This window comes from Ceratina calcarata, unplaced genomic scaffold, assembly GCF_001652005.2.
Source record: "Ceratina calcarata isolate Rehan_Ccalc_2016 unplaced genomic scaffold, ASM165200v1 scaffold9, whole genome shotgun sequence".
NCBI lineage: Eukaryota > Metazoa > Arthropoda > Insecta > Hymenoptera > Apidae > Ceratina > Ceratina calcarata.
This window is the reverse complement of record NW_017180367.1, coordinates 784713-804990: the sequence shown is the minus strand read 5'-3', so window position 1 is coordinate 804990 and position 20278 is coordinate 784713. Positions and strand designations below refer to the sequence as shown.

The following is a 20278-nucleotide window of genomic DNA, read 5'->3' as shown; positions in this document are numbered from 1 at the left end:
GTAAGAGATAAAGATATTTTTCCACGGGAAGCATACGTATGTATTCTAAGTGCGTTGTTGTCATCTGCAAGCGCGTGCGGGGCAATTTTTATGTAACCATTATTTTTGCACGCGCAGAATGGCAATCGGTGGCTCCGTTTAATGGCGACGGTACATTGGATACGCGTCGGGAATCGTTTCATCACGTCCGGTCTGATTGCCTATAATATCGACCGCGTGCACCATCGCGTCGCGACTCTCCCTGCAACTTCTGCATCCATTTACTGTTTGGTTTATTATAGCTGTCGATTGGCGATACGAGTAGAATGTGAACTCGCGTGGAAGTTCGTCAAGTACCCGGATCTGAATCCTCCTCTAGTGTCATGCCTCCAGTCTGCAGGATTGACTGACGAAATTGAATTTAGAATTCGCGAGAGATTTCTTTTTCGCGCAACGAAATATCTAAGAGCGGCTATGTATGTCAAGCTGTAAATATAATAGTTCAATTGGAGGGGTCGATTCTAATTTAACGACGATAGGGAAGATGGCAGTTTCCGACAGTCCGACTGTCTAAATTTCCGATATGCGAGATTAAATATTATAGGGGTTTATTCCTTAATAATTTATAATCCAAACCACTTCGTCTTGTTTCTCTAGCACTAAAAGTATCCACGATGATCAATTGCATAATCGTACTTCACAGTTAGCCATGAATCCCAGTTTGCGTTATAACATCCGGAGTATCATTTACGAACTCTCGTAGAGTGCACTACATTCGAATATCTCCTCAACGTCGTCATGATAGCAGCAGTCTACGAATTCATAATTCACGTTCACCAGAATGACTCTCAGGTGTCATGAGTCACGATCATTGTCTCTATAGGTGTATAGAATCGAACTGTGTCATAGGTATCGAAGCGCGCTAAATCGTTTGGTGGTATCCGGTGTACGGCGTCGTATCGATCCGCGCGTGGCTTGGCTCGGCTCAGCCTCGAATTTCACGCGATAGCAAAGGCAGATACCGTATGCGACGAAGGGAAACGGCGCGCTCGTTCGCTGGACGTGCTCAAAACGCCGTTTAGGAGCCTTAAACCCAGAGCATACACGTATAGAGAGAAATTGTGTGTGTCTGTGTGAGTTGGAGCCCCACCCGGATATCCAGTTTGCCAAACGCCGGTTGTTTTTGTTCGCGCGTTGCACGAACTGAAACCCCCTTCGGCTTGGTCACGCACACAAGCGCCGCGCGGGCCACGGGCACACGCACGCGGCACACGCGGCAGAGTCGAGAGCGTGTGGATGGTTGGAGGACGAGCGATCTACGTGTCCGGGCGGCAGGACCCTCATCGCGGTCGTCAGCAACCGGGGGAGGTTGGGACACGGGCTCAGCCAGGGGTTGGGGGCCACGACAATGCCCCACCCCGGGTTCTGGTATCGATCTGTCGCAACGAAAGTCGAGATACCGGCCTGAAAGTATCAGCTGGACGGATAAGCCTGAATTATATACCGCGCCTCTCCTTCTATTCCGTCGTCCTCGCTCTCTTTCTCTTGTTCCGTACGTAACGTTTTCCTCGCCGTCGTGCGTGACTCTTATGTACGCGAACGAACCCGAGTTCTGCGTCGCGTGGATCGTTCGCTCGCGGCGCCTGAACAAAGATTTCCTACGACATCCACCTCGTTCATTCAAAATTCATTTTGGATAAGTTTCTAAAACCGTATTCTGGATTGCAAGATTTATCTTTGACGTGTGAGGTTCATTTATGCCCGTAGTCATCGGTTTGCCTTGGAACTTTTTCACGCAGGTAACTACATACGCATGAAGCGAATTGCAGCAGTGATCCAACACGCTTCGAAGACAACGTAATATCAGTAACATTCGTAACGTTCCGTTCACTACTCTAGCCAAGATCTAGAACAAAGTTTCTGTATTTGCCACGCCGGTATCACTCGGGTCGGGCTGTTCAAGTAGAACGTCAAACATTCATAATCCGTACCTCAACCCTTGCTCCGAATCAACCTCAAATATTCGCAAAATCACCTTTCCATTTAGGGTTATTCTACGAGTCAGGCATCGATCATTCTACACGTAGATAACGTTTTCACGAAACCAGGTGATCCCGAGGGCGTTGAAACGTAATCCAACAACGAGTAAACTTGACAATTGTGTCATGGCGTGTACTTGTTGTCTGTTAGATAGTGAATAAAGTTTGAGTGGTTTTTTTATTCGTATGATTGGCAAAGCGATTTCCATCTGAATACAGATTAGCGAATACGTTATAAAGTTGGCTTTATTTAAAAGTTCAATCTTTGTATATAGATAATTGGTCTCTGGTTCCCAGTTGTTTCATCTCTCCAATTGTAACTTTACTGAACGAAATCATGTTTTAAGAGAGGTGCGTGCGTATAAATTTTGTTCTAAAAAACCTGACGAACTTTTCCGGCACCTAATTCGTAGCGGAAAACGTGTGCGGGACATCATGGAATCGACTTTCGCAGACCTCTAGAACTCGTTCGTGTTTCTTTGGGTAAGTGTTGTACGGTACGTGCGAAAAACGAACAGGAAGGCGAACATGTCGGAATTTTTTTGGTTCACAGACACTGACATTTGGTTCTTGTTTGAAGACGCGCGATAAATAGTAGTACACTACGTGTACGTGTACCGCGTGGCATTTCGCGTTCCGGTTCTACGCGAAAGTTCAGTAGCTACGTTTATCATGCTTGGTTTCGTGTCTAGTCTCGATTGGATCGCGCCATTCAAGCTTCGGTTCGGTTTTGAACTCGATCGGGCGATAACAAACCTGTTCAGTTTTCTATTTAGTGATTTTGGCTGTACTGATTTCGGATGTACTTGAGTTAATAGCAGAGTCAAACAATTAACTACCATGGTTCGATTTTATTATTTCTAATCATGGTCTTCGATTATGATTAAAATGGAAGTAAAATACAAATTCTATGCATCGCTTCATTTTATAAAAAAAAAAAGTGATAATAATGGTACGAAAATGTTAATCGGATTTATACGATAGTTGCGGATAGTACGAAAGTGAGATTGCAAGGTCGAAACGAGTTAGGCTGGCATTAAACACAAAATGCGCTCAATCAATCGATATCGAGAACAGAGGCTGCACTCTGTCATTAACATTTATTGTTTTCCGTAGGACAATCATACGGAGCTGTGTGAAAGACTGGATTTTAAGGGAGGTAAAAATTATGAAAAAGAAAAATAAAACAAAAGACGCGTGGTACGATGAAAGAGAGAGTGAATGAAAATGGAAAGGGTACGACTTTTCGCAACTGTACTTTATTCTTCGAATTTCTTCGAGAACTGTTGGTTGCCTAAGCATTGCTCACGAACTTGTTACCCTATGTACGCGGTACATAATATGAAGTTGGCCAAACTAACGCCGAAACTTCTGCCGGCCCGTGAATAGCGCGCGAGTTCGCGTGCCGCGAGTTTACCAGGATTTTAGGTTTCATTTTCGGAAAAAGAAACTTCCCCGACAAAGCGATTAAATCACGAGCTGCGGCTCGTGACTCGCCACCCCTTCACTTTTATTCCGGGAAATTCTTTTATCACTGCGTTATGAAAAATTTACTCTCTATGAACGATTCAACAGTCCATCTGTGACATAATTAAAGTTAATATCTCAGAATTTATTACAATTATGCAATAAGACGAATTTTTTATTCAAAATTTATTGAATGAAGATTAAACAGATCACAGTGCTCGATTTTACTTTTCTTTCGTGATCAAGGAATTCGTCAGAATTCATTTCTTCCAAAATCTCTAATTTGTCATTTGGACATCTTTGAGATTATTTCAAACATAAACATCGTTATTATACAGTTAGAAATCGTGTTCTACATGCAAGATAGGCCTTGAACGCGGGTTTCGAGTTTTCGAGGGATCCGTGGGAGAAGCAGTCTTCTTTGTCTTCCGGCTAAGAACGGATTCCACTTGACTTCCATGTAGTAATCGGCTAAACGTATTTCAAGCGCAGTGACGCAATCGGTTACCTGGCCGGGAGAGACGATCGAAGCCACGAACAAACGAATCCCCGAGCCGCGTCCCGAATCACGGATATGTCGCTGTCTAGTTTGTATCGTTCAAATCTCTGGCCAAGAATTAAATTGCGAAGGTAAAATATCGACCCTCCTCCTTCCCTTCCAATCCTCGTTCTCTACGCTGGTTCCGATAAAATTGGATCGTGAAATATTTGCCTTTCCTATCCCTTTATTTTCGGGATCAGAGATATCAAAATATATTTTCCCATGTATCGATAGCTTTATTTACTTTTTACTCTATTCCGTCTCGATATTTTGAATAATTTTTATGTATTTAATGAAAGCTGTCGCGTATGTGTAGGATAAGTCCGCCATAGTTTCATGTGAACGAAAAACAAAGGGTCGGGGGTGTGAAACAAAAAATAGGTACAACGTAACGGTATAAAACGGGAGGTCAAAAAAGCTGTCGGTATTTTGCAAATTACCGTATGATGAAATTAATGGTGCGGTTGCCGGTGTGTAGAACGGGCAGGACGTATCTACGCGGATGGCGAAACGCGATGCTCACGCGCACGGCCGTTATCCGATTGCGACGGATTTCCGGTGCGTCGTTCGTAAATTTCGTTTGTCAGTGTGTATAATCCGATACGAAAAATCGCGCAAATTAATAATAATGGGGTTACGAAGCGGTCGGAGCAACGCGCGGAATTAAAACAGCGTGAGCAACGTACGTAATTACTGCGGAGTTGACGCATGCCTTCCTCTCGCCCTGTGTGTACGTATAACAAAGAACGACGCAAAAAAACCTGGAGATAAAGGGATGAAAAATATGTGTCTGATAAAGGAGACGGATTCTGTGTTAAGCCAGGGACAGAACAGCGCAGACTCTGAGGGTTGACTCAATGATATTGTATGAAGGTAAACGTTTAATAGATGTTGAGAATGTTTTATGATTTAATTACTTTGCAAATCGTTGTTTTTTACAATGTCAGTTACATCGTACCCATTCACTTTTCTACGCTATCACCTGCGAGAGTTTTACGAGTCTTTTATATCATCGTCGTCGCTATACTTCTCGGTTAATCATCTTTTTATCTTCATCATCTTATATTATCGTACATGTCTTTTGGTACCACATTACGTTTACAAAGGATTGTGAAACACGAACATAGAAATTGAAGTAGATTTTATTGGAAAATCCAATATGCTGTTCGACGGGGTTAGCTCTAGGGCAATCGGGCGGGCACTCGATTAAAAACCGGAAACTCCTCTATCGCGGCGTGTCAAGATGGAACGAAACCGGCGGAAGTTACGCAGTGAAAACGACTGAACGGTATTGCCTATAAATCAGGCCGGCGTTGCCCTCCTCAGCTTCATCTTTCCCCATTCTTTCCTTTCCTTTTGTGTGCACCGGCACCTTTCTATTCACCGCTGTGAAACGCGCACCGGCCGTCCCACATTTTCTGTACGTCAAGAAAAGAGAGAAGGGGATCGAAACGATCGTGACGTAAAAAACCGTACGCGTTACATCTCGTAACATAATTTTTCAAACCATGTAACGATATGCTTATATACTTAATGAAATGATATTTAAACTTTTCACGAAAACGGAGACAAAGTGTAAGAAGACATGGAAATGAGGGATTGTGTCCTACTAGAATTATGTAAGCCATTACACAATGTGTCGAACAATAATTGAACGATCACCGGCGTAATATCAGGACACTGACAACTCTCTTTCTCATTATCATCCGCACGATAACGAACGGACGAAGCTAAATAGATTGGTCTTGCATAATCGTGAAAAGTTCGTCAAGGATGGTCAATCGAGTTGTCGACTGGTCGAGGAACGATCGAAAGAGAAGCGTGGCGTGGAGAGACGAGGCGCGAGGGCGCGAGAAACGCGCTCGATCGTTGCCGAGCCGAGTAGAAATGTGGGCCGTGCGAGTCTGAGAACTGGAACGTGTGCGTACAGGTGCGAAACGTCGCCGCATTTCAATCCGCAGCCGCACAGGTTTTCTTTTCAATTCAGCTGCTTTTAATCGATCCATTGGACTTGCAGCGCCGCTGGCTTCGCCATCTTTAGACACGAATCGAACCCCTTCGATAATTATTTTTAATTGCCGCGATTTGATCATATAGCCCGGCCACCGGTCTCTTTCCCTCCCTCCCTTTCTCTCTCTCTCTTTCGCCTTGGACTCCTCTCGCGCGTCGTATTTCAGTAAAATTTAGTGGACAGCCTCCATTTCATTGCCATCTCCGGCCATTAAATGCTCTTTAATTGCATTATACTTTGTGCCTGATCAACAGTGTGGAAATTATTTGAATACAGTGATTCGCTACTTTAATATACGGATTTAATTGAGAATGATATTATTCTTGAATGTACAGCAATTTCATGGTTACTGTAAATCTAAATTCGTGCCACGTATCTGTACAGCTAGGAATAATGAAACTGAGCCAGTCCGGGGTTGTGTTAGTTTTCCCTAGGGGGACAAAATTCAAAACGAGTAATAAGTCTACGTCTTTGATGCGTTAAAATTGTGTTAAAGTCCAACAGTATCGATGCCAGATCGAACTTTAAAAAATAGGATTTACACTTATTACTCGTTTTGAATTTTGTCACCCTACTAGAGGAAACTAACACAAGTTAGTTTCATTGTTACTAGCTGTACAATCGCCGAACTTGCCACGACATTCATGGAATCCATTTATATCCATTCATCACACGGCTACTAATTACATTCTTGACACAGAGTGAAATTATTGAAGAAACAGCGAAAACTCCCAGTCAGTAATAATGCCTCACGTATTTTCCTGCCCTGTGAAATTCATGTTGGAGAACAATTTAATTGGAACGAGTTCAACTGTTCGAACTCGGCCGCGTTGAAAATCCTTCTTGCTGCGTTCATTGATTCCCCGTCTTTTTTTTCCCGTAATTTCGAAACAAACTTGCTCTCGATAAAGAGGCACAAAGCGATGGTGAAGAACGGCGCGCGAGAGGCGGCAGAGCAGCCGCGTTCTCTTGTGTTTCGCGAAAATCGTCGATTAAAACTTTGAGGTCGGCCATTAGCCTTCACCCACATTGCTCAGTCGCGAGCATTCGAGGTGATTACGGGCAAGTCCGATTGCCGTGCTCCTTGGAAAGGTGTTGCTCGTCGAATTAATTCGTGTTTATTACTGTAATTACTTAAGAGGTAACACCACTATGACAGTTGAAAAACGGATTCCTTTTACCTAAAATATTTTTTATTCTCTTAAAAATAATATACGAATCACATTCTTACGATTTTTCGTGGAAGACTAATGCGATTGATAATATAAAAATTATATTAATTTTCTGTTTGTTACAATCCTAATCCTGTGTAGTTACGTCTTCTAATCGAAGTAGTTAATAGATAACAAAATTCTTCCTACGCAACATTTGTTCATGGAATCACAACCTTTTTATCAATTTACATTTTCGAGAATAGTGAACTCTGAAAGCATACTACGCTCGTTGCGTTGGCAAAACAAATTCATTCGCGCTGAAGTAGGAATACAAAAAGAATTACTGAAAAAGCAAACGACAGAGTCAGAGATTGAACAAACAAGGAAAGAGGATGGGAAAAACCGCGGAAAAATCAGCGCATCGATGAGCGGAAGCGCACTGCGCGGCAATCACCGAAGGTTGACCTTGGCAATGAAAAAAAAAACACACAGACGTGTTTACAAAATCAAGGAAAATCGGGGCGGGAATGCTGAAACGTGGCTCGAAAAGCTGCTCTCGAGGAAGACACTGACCCAGATACCGGTGTGTATGGGGAAGGTCGTGTTTAAACACACACGTACATATGCACCAGACCTATATACTCTCGTACACACGCGTCGGATGAATAACGTGGTTGGGGTGCGTGTGTATGTGTCGCACGCGGGAATACGTGTGCGTGGGCGCGCGCGCGCGTGTCACCCACACACAATGACTAGACACATAAAATAGAGGGTTATGTATTTTCTTCGGTCTCCCGTTCACGAGAGAGCGGCCCATTTGCTTGCCTCTTACCTGTATGTATATTTACATACATTCATGCGAGTACTCTTACTTTTCTGCATACATACATACATATCTTTCTGACGTAACTGATTGTACTCATATTTATAATTGTTATAGTCATAACATAATTATTAATAATTATTAGTCGATTGCCGTGCTCCTTGGAAAGGTGTTGCTCGTCGAATTAATTCGTGTTTATTACTGTAATTACTTAAGAGGTAACACCACTATGACAGTTGAAAAACGGATTCCTTTTACCTAAAATATTTTTTATTCTCTTAAAAATAATATACGAATCACATTCTTACGATTTTTCGTGGAAGACTAATGCGATTGATAATATAAAAATTATATTAATTTTCTGTTTGTTACAATCCTAATCCTGTGTAGTTACATCTTCTAATCGAAGTAGTTAATAGATAACAAAATTCTTCCTACGCAACATTTGTTCATGGAATCACAACCTTTTTATCAATTTACATTTTCGAGAATAGTGAACTCTGAAAGCATACTACGCTCGTTGCGTTGGCAAAACAAATTCATTCGCGCTGAAGTAGGAATACAAAAAGAATTACTGAAAAAGCAAACGACAGAGTCAGAGATTGAACAAACAAGGAAAGAGGATGGGAAAAACCGCGGAAAAATCAGCGCATCGATGAGCGGAAGCGCACTGCGCGGCAATCACCGAAGGTTGACCTTGGCAATGAAAAAAAAAACACACAGACGTGTTTACAAAATCAAGGAAAATCGGGGCGGGAATGCTGAAACGTGGCTCGAAAAGCTGCTCTCGAGGAAGACACTGACCCAGATACCGGTGTGTATGGGGAAGGTCGTGTTTAAACACACACGTACATATGCACCAGACCTATATACTCTCGTACACACGCGTCGGATGAATAACGTGGTTGGGGTGCGTGTGTATGTGTCGCACGCGGGAATACGTGTGCGTGGGCGCGCGCGCGCGTGTCACCCACACACAATGACTAGACACATAAAATAGAGGGTTATGTATTTTCTTCGGTCTCCCGTTCACGAGAGAGCGGCCCATTTGCTTGCCTCTTACCTGTATGTATATTTACATACATTCATGCGAGTACTCTTACTTTTCTGCATACATACATACATATCTTTCTGACGTAACTGATTGTACTCATATTTATAATTGTTATAGTCATAACATAATTATTAATAATTATTAGAGTTAAAAATAAGTTGTATCGAATTCTTTGAAAATAATTATTAATTTCCACGCGACAATGAAATATGAAACTAATTCATTTATTGAAAGAAAAATTGAGAAAGATATTTCATGAAACATTGCAATATTAAGTTTACTTTAGTATTTTTAGAAAGTTCGGTTAGGTGAACAAACGAAAATTGCTTGTTCAAACAAAGGACTCGTGCATATAAACGAAATATAAATTTTAGAAAGATTAAAAAACGTTTCTTCTTCCAATTTTAAATACCCCTCAACGCGTCGTGTCGGTTAATTTAAAATTGGGTACTATCATTTAAAATTTTCTTCTTAAAACAATTTAAACATAGGAGGTGAAATTTGCTAAAGTAAATTAATACACGCAGCAAGTTTTTCTCATGAATTTCGCTAATCCAGTTCTACGTTTCACAAGTGTAAATTAAAATCTGCAAATATTTGTATGTTTGAAAGTACATAAAGTACGAAATGTTGTATTTGAATGAAATTATCAAACATATCTCTCTCTCTCTTCCTTTCTCTCTCTCTCTCTCTCTCTCTAGACGGAAGAGGATAGAAGAGAATAGAGGCCATGCAGCAAGGTACAACACGTGCGCGGGTGCACGTGTGCGCATTTACATACGGTCCTCTAATAGGCACACGTGTTCGCTTCGGTGTGCGTAAGTTGGCCTTTACGTTTATGAATGGAATTGTAGTGGTGACGGCCGCGGCCGCGTGATACCACGTGTATACGTGTATATACATGTACACGTACGTACGTACGTGCGTAAAGTTAATATTGATGACTCACAGTCTCTGTCTCTCGTTGCACTCGGCCGATTTACTACGCTCCCGGGGAACGATGAACCGTCTTCTCACCCTTTCCTTCGTCTTTGTCTTCCACCAACGTTGTCAGTTTTCCTCTATTTTTTCAATTTATTCTCTTTTTTCCCCTGTCTCTTTGCGTTCGCCATTTCGCTATCAGTTGACAAACTTGTTACAAACTGAAGCGAATATTAAATCGCCACATTTCTACGCAAACTGAAGCACTTTATTTATACCTTTGTAAGATGAAACGTGCTATATTGGGTTTCGAGTATCCAGGAATATCGTGACATTTCAGAAGTTTCTATGGCAAATAATAGAAACTGAATAAAAAGGAACATCTTGTATATGAAGGCATTGGATCGAACGATAAAGTTATGGAAGTCGGTGAACTACTAATTACTTGGAGCGGTGTTCGTAATTGTTACGCGATACTATATTACACGTGTATGCGTGTTTATTGAGCGAAGCGTTCATCGTTGATGGTTTGTTACTCGGGGTCAGTGGCACTTCTCAAATTAACTTGGGAAGTTTTGAAACCGGGAAGAAAGGAGATTATACGCTTAACTTTCTCAAATTCCATTAAAATTGGAGGTTCATTCCTTGAATATTTTCAGAAGAACGGTTGCATTTAAGCTTGAAATTATTTGCAACTGACGTTCCGACCTGTACATACATATATCTTAATATGCAAAGCCGTACCCTTCCCAGTCATTCTTTAACACCGTAAATATCGTTACAACGAATCGTGGACTTTATTCACACAATAACATATCGTTCGGAAATAATTCTCTGCGTGACAATTATGCGCGCACAGCGTGTAGTCCGAATACCCAAATTGTTGTTTGTAAAGCATTAATGAAGAATGAATATAAAAATGAGGACGATGGAAAAAGAATGGATAAAGATTAATGGGACGACAGTTTCGAAGACTAATTGCACAAATACGCGGCCATTTAAATCTGCACCCATGTTTGGAATAAATTACATACTTTTGCTCATTCTCGAGCGACGCCTGCATATCTCCGGCCACGCATTAGCGTATTTTTCACGTAACCCGTTCATACGGCGCGGCGCGCCTCGTTGCGTTGCACCGATTCCGATTTGCATAACATATGAATTATGCATACGACTCTAACAGTAACAAACGCCTCGAATTACCGTAACACTCGAATAGACTAGATAACTAATACCAATAATAATTAATCTGCCAGCTGTCGGCTTTCTACGAATGCTCCTATCAATATCGGTTCACCATTGTTATGATTAACGACGTTTTCGCAAGTATTCTCCGATCGAACAGTTTTTTCTCATTTATGTTTTCGAGGATGACGGATGTACTTATGCGTATGTGTCATGCAGAAATTTAGTGTGCTGCGTCAGAATATTGTTATCATTCTCATTGGCAAATAAAGTAAAACCTTCTCAGTTCGTTAATGGACGAAGAATTATCGCTGCCAAAATCCTTGCGACGTTAGAGATCTGTTCACTGCGGAACTGGTTCAAAGGATAGCCAATTAATTAAATAATCTTTCTCCCAGTCTCGATACGATTGAATTCGTGACTCTGGCTAGTCTCGCCGTCGCGGCATCCCGTACCGTTGCTTCACATCGTGCCGCTTCGCTGTTTCAATTAACGCAAATGAGTTAGTTTCGTAATTTGATTAGTCGAGTGGCCGAGTTCACGCGCTTCTTTGAAATACACTAGGATTATCGAACACAAAACTTTGGGGACGTTGCTCCAGCTCGTAAAGTTATGCTTTTCACTTGAACTCGTCATATTTTGTACAAATTGCATTAACAATAAATAAATACTCTGCAAACATTAAGAGTTCACGAATTCGATATTTTAAGTATGATGGTTCAAATTTTGGAACGATAACGTGTATAATATTTTTTAAATTAAATCACCAAATTTTGTTCCTCCAATTTAGACAATTTCTCATTTCACCGACCCGATCATTTTCTACTCGCTTAAATGGAATCCGCGTATATCCTCGCTGAGGGTTCTCCGGGAGCGCGAATATCATGTTCGCGAAAATTCAGGGGATTTCTTGCCGGTTTGCGACGTCGCTTCGTTTGAGAAATTAGACACCGCATAATACGTGACGATACATCGCGTTTCCATCTGTGTCCGGCAATTTCATTTAATGCCGCAAAATTCGGATTATATTCGAACAGCGAAAACAGTGAATCCATTTTTACAGTGTTTCCAATGGGAAAAAGTCCAATTTACAGTTTTACATTAATTGATGTGCTGTAATTTTTACGTGTACGGTTGCTACATCATTAATCAAGTGCCACTCGATACGTTTTACAATCGCTTTTAACGATTTATACGTCGATATAGATTGCTAAAAAATTGCACGTAAACAGACGTATATTACAGTTGGAATAGCGACCGGTCGATTGAAGAGGAGTTAACATTGGGGCAAGTAGAAGTTATAATGACAATTGCCTATTTAACGCGCGAACGATGTAAATTGTCGGTCACTAAATTCTCTGTATTGATTAGGCATTATCCGGTGCGTAACGTGGCAGAAGTAGAATTGTATGTAGGACAGGTATGGCCATTCGATCGATCCATTTAAGTTCTGTCTTTTTTATTATCCGTTTTACGTAGCTTGCAATTTTTCCAATGCTTTCAACACTTTAGTCATGTAATCAGAATCACTGAACCGCAACAGAAAATAAGTTTTTAACAGAGAGAGGTTTCGTATTTAAAAGACTATCCTTCGTTAAAAAAAACCAACGGTTCTACTGCGGTCTTATCGCACCGTCAAAAATCTCATCGACAGAAATTTGAATGGTCGTCGAAAATGGAGACTGCAGTCTGCGGCCGATAATATTGATTTCGTATTAACGAACGTCGATACACAGACGTTTTCTTGTTTCCGTGTCTGCGTTGGCTTGGTCCTCGACAAATATTACTCCTCGCTCTCGTTTCCACTTCGAAATCAATTTACTCGTTTGCGGTATTACTTTTTCGTTCGTCGACGATGGGAAAATGGCATTCGCGACGACAGAAACCGGCGAGGTTTCGTGCAGCTTCCCATTCGCTTTTATACACAACTACAGCCACCACCGCAAGTTCAAACCTAGCCTTTTGATAGACCGTTTGAATACATTTTTAAGGTCCCCCGCAAGGGTCCGCTGATTTAATTACAGATAGACAATTCTTGTCATTGTCAATGGTATTGCGTACATATGTATACATCGCACTTGGATTAACGGAGGATGTTTTTTCATGTATGCATTTGAATTAAGTGAAAAATTTTCTATCTACCATGGAGTTTGGTACTGAGAACAGTCTTAAGCTCCGAGCAGTTCCCGGATATACACCCCCGCCCCCCCTTTCTCGCCGATGAGGCTCCTATATCAGCGCAAGTTGGTGCTGTTTCTCGTAGTGAAACGCGGAGTTCTCCCTGTTTGCACCGTGAAACTTCCAAAACACGGTGAAATTAAACATTTACCTTGCTTGCACCGTATGCAGCATCGTTCACCGTATACGTATAAATATTTACCGCGAATTGGTAGCTGCTGTAATCCCACCGCAGAAATGGATACTGGCCCGTGAATATGAATGACGATAATCGTGTGCACGTTATGCTATATTAGCTTGTCCTACGTAAACAGACGTTCAACGACATGCCTTGTGACAATTCTGTTTAACGCGAATCGAAGAAATTAGTCTATTACAGATTAGATTTATAAAGCACATATATTCAAGTCTTTATCCTGAGATTATCTGACAGGTAGTATAACTCGCCAAATAAGACGGTAGTTCTTGTTACAGATTAAAACAGTGGAATGTAATAACTTGGATAAGTAAGGCAGGAAACGATTCGGTTAGCATGCAGATTTCCTGATGGTTGGTCGCGTGTTTGCATTCTAATTGGCCGGAATCGTGATATAGGACCTCAGATCGTTCGACGAGGAGATATTAATGGGGCCTCGTATTTCTGTTTCAGGTGTGATGGGGCCTCATGGCGCCGGCTTTTACTATGAGTTGAGGCCTCGTAACTAATCGTAAGTATATTTTTATCATCTGTGAGCTAACAGAGATAAATATCAACCGTTCCGTGACATAAATATAAAATATAATTTCAATTTCGCGTCGCGTGACTCTCTTTGTTAAGAATCTGAATCTATTGAATGTTTCTTGTTCTCGTTTTCCATTTCTACTACGTTCATTCATTTATGCAATAATCGAGGCGTTTCTCGCTGGTTTTTCATTGCGGGAAATCCAACAAGTCGAAGAAGTCAAGGTCCTGCTGATCCAAGTCCATGGGGATTTCATAGATCACACTAAACAGCCTTTCTCTTTGTCCTTGAATTATGCGCAATGCCATTGAATCGCCGCGTATAATTATCGGTTCAAGAACGACGCATTGTTCGCGATAATGACAACCTGTCTTAGTCGGTCGGTCGGCACGATTTGTCAAAGAAAGCTATCCCGTTGTTTCTGGGTCAATAACGGTTCATCTATCTTCGGAGGTAAACAAATTCTGTTAATTGATGAATCGCGTGAACATTGTAATTCTGTTTTATGAATGACACGGGTTATTGGGTAAATGAATTCAATTATTATTATCAACAGCCTGCATCAATGAACCCATTCATTTAAATTTATGATATAATTGTGACACCTAACACTCTGTAATAATTTTAAATGTATAATTAAATTCCCATCAATGCCAATTGCAATTCGAAGATCAGACTTAGAATCAAATAGTAGCCTCCCAATTATACTAGTTGATTCGTCTACACATTTTTAATTTATGGAATGGATGGCTCTTAAAAAATCTGTGAAACACGAAAAAAAGTAGAAATGAATCATTTCTGTTTATACTTCTCCTTTCACCAAAAAATCTATGCGCCTTTCTAAAAAATGTTCGCACGTTCGCAAAACAGAGCGAGCACGAGCGTAGCTGGCTCTGTTGGCGTACGCACGATCGCTCATAATCGCAGGTAACTCGAACTACACACAGAGTTTCGTGTATTCCTCTGCGATAGCAGCAACGGTAGCGGCAGCGGCAGCAGCCATCGGCTGCTTTCGTCGGAACCGGACCGCGTTTGTGTGAACGCGATACAAAGAAGAGCGAGCGGGCCAACACACAGCCAAAGTGGAAGCGTACGAAAGTCCCTGTTAGTGACGCTCTATGCCCTATAGCATCTATATAACCGTCGTATTCGTGGCTGTCAGGGGTGCAGAATTGGAGAGAGGGTGGTCGAAGCAGAGAAAGATGGAGAGGTCGCGATAGGAAGCGCAGCCAACGAAGACAGAGAGTTGGAACGAAACGAGGTAGCGGATGAGAGAAAGGGAGACGAAGCACGCGGGAGAGCTAGTAAGAGAAAGAGAGAGATGAAACTCGAGGGATGGTTTTGCTCTGGTGGCTCTGTATTGATTGCTACTCCTCCTCCGCTTCCACCGCCTCCTGCGACCGTATCTCTCGTTCTCTCTTTTTCTCCCTGGATCCCTGCACGCTGGTCGTCTTGCTCTCCGAGCGTTGCCTCTATATTTCTCCTTCTACGCGTACCTGTCTCCTTTTTTCCCCTTTTTTCTGGTTCCCCGCGCATCCCTCGCCTCGCCTCTCGCTGTTGGCGTTCACCGCCACCCCTCGTTCCATCTCTGTCACCCTCAGCCTCTCCGTCGCTTCGCGTCCATCCGTCTCTGTCCCTCTGTGGTCGTTCTTCTCTGCCGGTCCGGTCTTCTACTTCGCCCGGCACACAAACGCGCCTCGTAACGTTGCCTCCGCTCCGCGAAACCATGAAGATCCGAGGTCCTTGTTACCACGTATATCCTCGACAGGTTCCTCTCTCGCCCCCTCTTCTATCTCATCTGCCTTCTCGTTCTCTGTTGAAGAACCGGCCAAGAACCGGGGGCGTAATTGACGCAGATGCGGCGGAGAGGACGCGAGACCGGTGACAGACGAGCTTCGACAACAGACAAGCGTGGTAATCTTTGTGGACATTGATCAGATTTTGTTAGAAAGAGGATACAGCTGTTTGATAGCGATATGAAAGATAACTCGAGGTCGTGGATAATGAGCCACTTCCTCTTTTGTGCTTAGCAGTTTTGTATCTACTTTGGATCAGAGAACCAGGAAGAACGGTTTGGAAAATTATGCTTAGATAAGATATCGGCTAACAGATTAGTACTCATTCAGTAGGGCATTAGGACCTATTAGTCAAAATAGAACTTACAGAAAAATGTAATATAAAGTCGTTTATCTTATAGTCTTATTTTTTACACTCGTAATTCACTTACAACTATAACCACACCGCTTACGTACAAAATGTACTATAACAGAGACACCCCTGCGCGATCGATGATCCATCGAAAAATGATATCGTGTCAACACGTCTCTCCCTCGTAACACGATTTACCTCCTTCACCGTTTTTCCCCACAATATTTACATCGCGCGTAGGAATACTTCAAACAAGTGGGATAAGTGCGTTTTCGCCGCGGTAAGATCCGCCAAGAGGGGGCGGCCATAATTTCGTCGATGACGGAAAGGTAACGTTTCTTGATAGGAGTCGCTTCAAAATTGACACCTGTCAGTGTCACCTGCGCCGGACGAGTATTCGATCAATGCGTGCATCGATAGCACTGCGAAATAATATCGTTTCCGCCGTTTATTGATGGATCGGTCTCGACCTGGACGCGAATTTTTTCACCAATTATTAGAAACATTTTTTCAGTGTTAGTTTTTCGGGAAATCCCCGTTTTCCACACGATATAGAATAAAACAATACCCATTTATTCACACTGTTTCTACCGATGTCAAAATACAACTTGTAAAATTTTTGCTTAAAATTATTATTTCTAATTTAATACTTTCTCCTCAATTAAATTCTTAAGTTTTACTATATTGGTTGTTAAATTAATTAATTAAATCGAGGAAAATCTAATGATAATAATTTTAGACGAAAATGTCCAAATACAGCGCTTGGTAGAAATAGTATTAATATTCTGGACATGCAGGAATATCAGTTGTTTGTTAATTATACTCTGATATACTCTGATTTGTGTCAATTGCAAGTTTCTTCGTTCCAAGATTATTTTACGCGTCAAATCGATATACAAACATTGAAACTGGATTGATTGGTTAATAATAAATAAAGGACAAAAATCGGCAAATACTCACGGTTTTGATTAAACGGTCCAAATGAATAAACAATATATAAATCATTATGCAAATAATCAGCGACGGAGTTATTGTGTACGTCTATCAGTAAATAATTCTCGGTTCATTCGATGAAGTTCTCATTGTGTGCAACAAACGCGGTAAATTTTATCATACGTAAATATTGTACGTATAAAATTCAGCTCATCGTTTGCTCTGGAAACGGGGAATTGTCGCGTGTAATATCTCTGTCCGCAATATCTGTGTGAACGATTTTAAAGTTTTCAATTTTTTGTCAAACGTGGGAAAACGTTTTCACCCGTAATATCCCGTATCTAACAAATTTAATTCCTAAAAAGGTAAAATACCAACATTTTCTTTGAAACGTTCTTTATGAGAAAATCAATAGCCCCTGAATGATCGGTGATGATCGATCACGTAACGCATATTCAATCACAAAAGGGGTAGAATGTTTTCCCGCATGCACCGCACGAGGGGAAAGTTTCATACCCGTGTCTGGGTCACTATGCTCGGCAATAACGTATAAACTTTTCGTGCAAGATATACGAGATACGCGTCCCCTGTATCTATTTCCATGTTATTGTTGCATGCTGGCCCAGTGGTGTTCGCGGTGGCCTCCATTTTTCTTTCCACCCTTTCGCGTTCTTTCGGGTCGCTGAAGCATTCTCCGAAATATACACAATATGTTCTGCTGTGTGATATGAGGTATGGGTATGAATGCGTGAAGACAATCTATGATTGCAACTACATAGATGAAAGAACGACGAGAATTGAGTGAAAGGGTGTATTTAAAATGGTGTAGTTAGATTTGCCATTTATAAAATCATTAGGTAGAAAAAAGTTGAATCAAGTATTAATTTAATATTAAAGTATTTATAACATTGTTCAGACGTATTTCTTTCTATTGCAATAATATTAAATTGAATCCAGCAGTAGAATATAAAGTACGAGATATGAACGCGAGTAATTATAACTTATTGATTACGACCTGATTATAAACGGCTAATAATTAATTGCCTGCATACCTTTTATGTCTTTTGATCTCGATGAATATTTTTCGATTAACAAACATTACGTTCTCTAATCGATTTTTCCGAACAATGTGTTCCTCGATTGTGCAACGGCATAACTCAATCAACAGAATAAAACTGACTCTGTTATGGAATTTTAAAGAATTTTGCGTATGATGTGAAGTGATAAGCAGAAAATACATAAAACAACAAACGCAATATTCGATCCTAGTATTCATACAGTATTCATCAACCCTTCTTTTAGTTTACGTAGATCCGCTTTGTAGAGGTATTTGTATACGGTTTAAATTATTATTATTATATTAAATATAGGTCGTACATACGCGCAAAATTAAAGATATCCGCATATATTGATTTTTGAAAATCAATAAACGATTTCTTACATCGTTTATAGTCTCACTCTGTTCACAAATAGAGGAACGCTGCAATCGACGATAACCCGCCCAACGAGAACCTTTTTCCCTCGCCTTTAAGCAGTCGCAGCGGACTGTCCGGTGGCAACTTTTTCCCGATCAGAGGGAGCGTAACGCCGGTCGAGAAATCGATGGGCCGCAGCCGCCACTGGCTCTCCTCTTCAGCATCCCTTCCTCCATGGTCTCTCTGTCGTCTCGTTTCTCTCTCGCTGACCGAAGACGAAGACTTTCTTCTTCTTATTCGTCGTCTCCGCTCGCGTCTCTGTCCCTCGTTCGCCAATTTACGATCCGGGCTTGCCTGTGCGCCGCGCGGCTGAAAACCGGGCAGCCAGCTAGCGAGCGAGCAAGCATTGGCGGCAGAGAGGAGGCTCGTTTCTCGATATTCCCCAGCTACCGGGAATTCAACGCTCGTGCACGGCCACTTTGGTATTCCCCGCATGGAACAAGTATCCGGGGAATATTGTGCGGCCTGTGAGCGGCGAATTTTTAGCAACTCCGAGGGGATCGTCACGTCGTGGTTCTCCCTGGTATTTTGGAAAGTATCATGCCCGGCTGGACAGGTACAATCGAGTATGGCCGTCTCGTTGTGAATGCTTTTTTTGGGATCGCTGTTTCCCTTGGAATTCCGGTTCCACCGGCTTGCGTGTGAATAACAGGCAAAAATTGAAAACAGTGTTTCTAGTATCTGCGCTTGTTGATGATCATTATACTTCTCAATTCTCTTAGTGATGCATATTTTGCTATAAGAAAGATATTGGGTTCATGAAGGTTTGTTCGGATGTTTCGAAAAACTGTTGTCCGTGGGATATGTGATAGCGAAAATGGGTAACTGGGGATTATTTTGCATAGCATTGGAAATTGGGTTAATCAATTGAGGGAATGTTCCGTAACCGAAATAATTCAGGTACTCCATCTTAGTTTGACGATATCGGAGGGGGTTCATTGATCCCCGATGACACGGCGAGTCGATTTCGGACTACGTAGTTAGGAGGTACCTAGAGAGCGCTCCATCGATCGTCGGAACGCGGAACGCGTTCTGGTCCAAGACAATTTCCGGCGGTCGCAGTGGGCTTCGCTTCGTCCTTCAATTACAAATAAAAGGCTTCCCAATCGCGGATTCGACGTTTTAAATCTATTTCTCTAATCAACTAGAATAATTCATTCGCCAAAATCTGTAAATTTATTCTATTAAGGATGTATTGACTATACAGTCAATCCCAAAAGTTAATGTACGTTAAAAAAACGCATTTCCTATTAAAAAGAAAATAGACGTCGGAAGAACAACGATTTTGAATGAAAAAAGTTTACTTGTTTACGTTCAATTGGTTTCTAAACAATACAAATTGATAGAATTTGTTATACTGCTTACATAAGTACTTTCCTATCACAAATATTTGGCAGTGAATTCTGCAAACTTTTAACCCTAAAAAATAAAAAAAAGTATGAATTTAAGATAAAAAATTTAACTGAAAATCGACACTCACTATGCTCTGATGGTTGAAAAAATATTAGTAGAAATAGGATAGGACTCTTATCGACGAGTTTGTATTTTTTTATTATATTTTAATCAATAACATTCTTTAAAGTGCATGAATGATGATTATTTTTTTAGAAATTTGTTTATAAAACACTGTCGATTCGATATGACATTT

The 20278-nt window shown here is 41.3% G+C and overlaps 1 protein-coding gene across 19 annotated transcripts in view; it reads left to right on the top strand.

Annotated features, from left to right (window-relative positions):
- Positions 1-20278, top strand: part of LOC108631402 (bromodomain adjacent to zinc finger domain protein 2B) — a 127764-nt gene that overhangs the window by 65455 nt on the left and 42031 nt on the right. For all 19 annotated transcript variants that reach the window (XM_018035305.2, XM_018035290.2, XM_018035289.2 and 16 more), the window contains one exon: positions 14002-14059. The gene's annotated coding sequence lies outside the window, so the exon portion shown is untranslated. The remainder of the gene's footprint in view (positions 1-14001; positions 14060-20278) is intronic.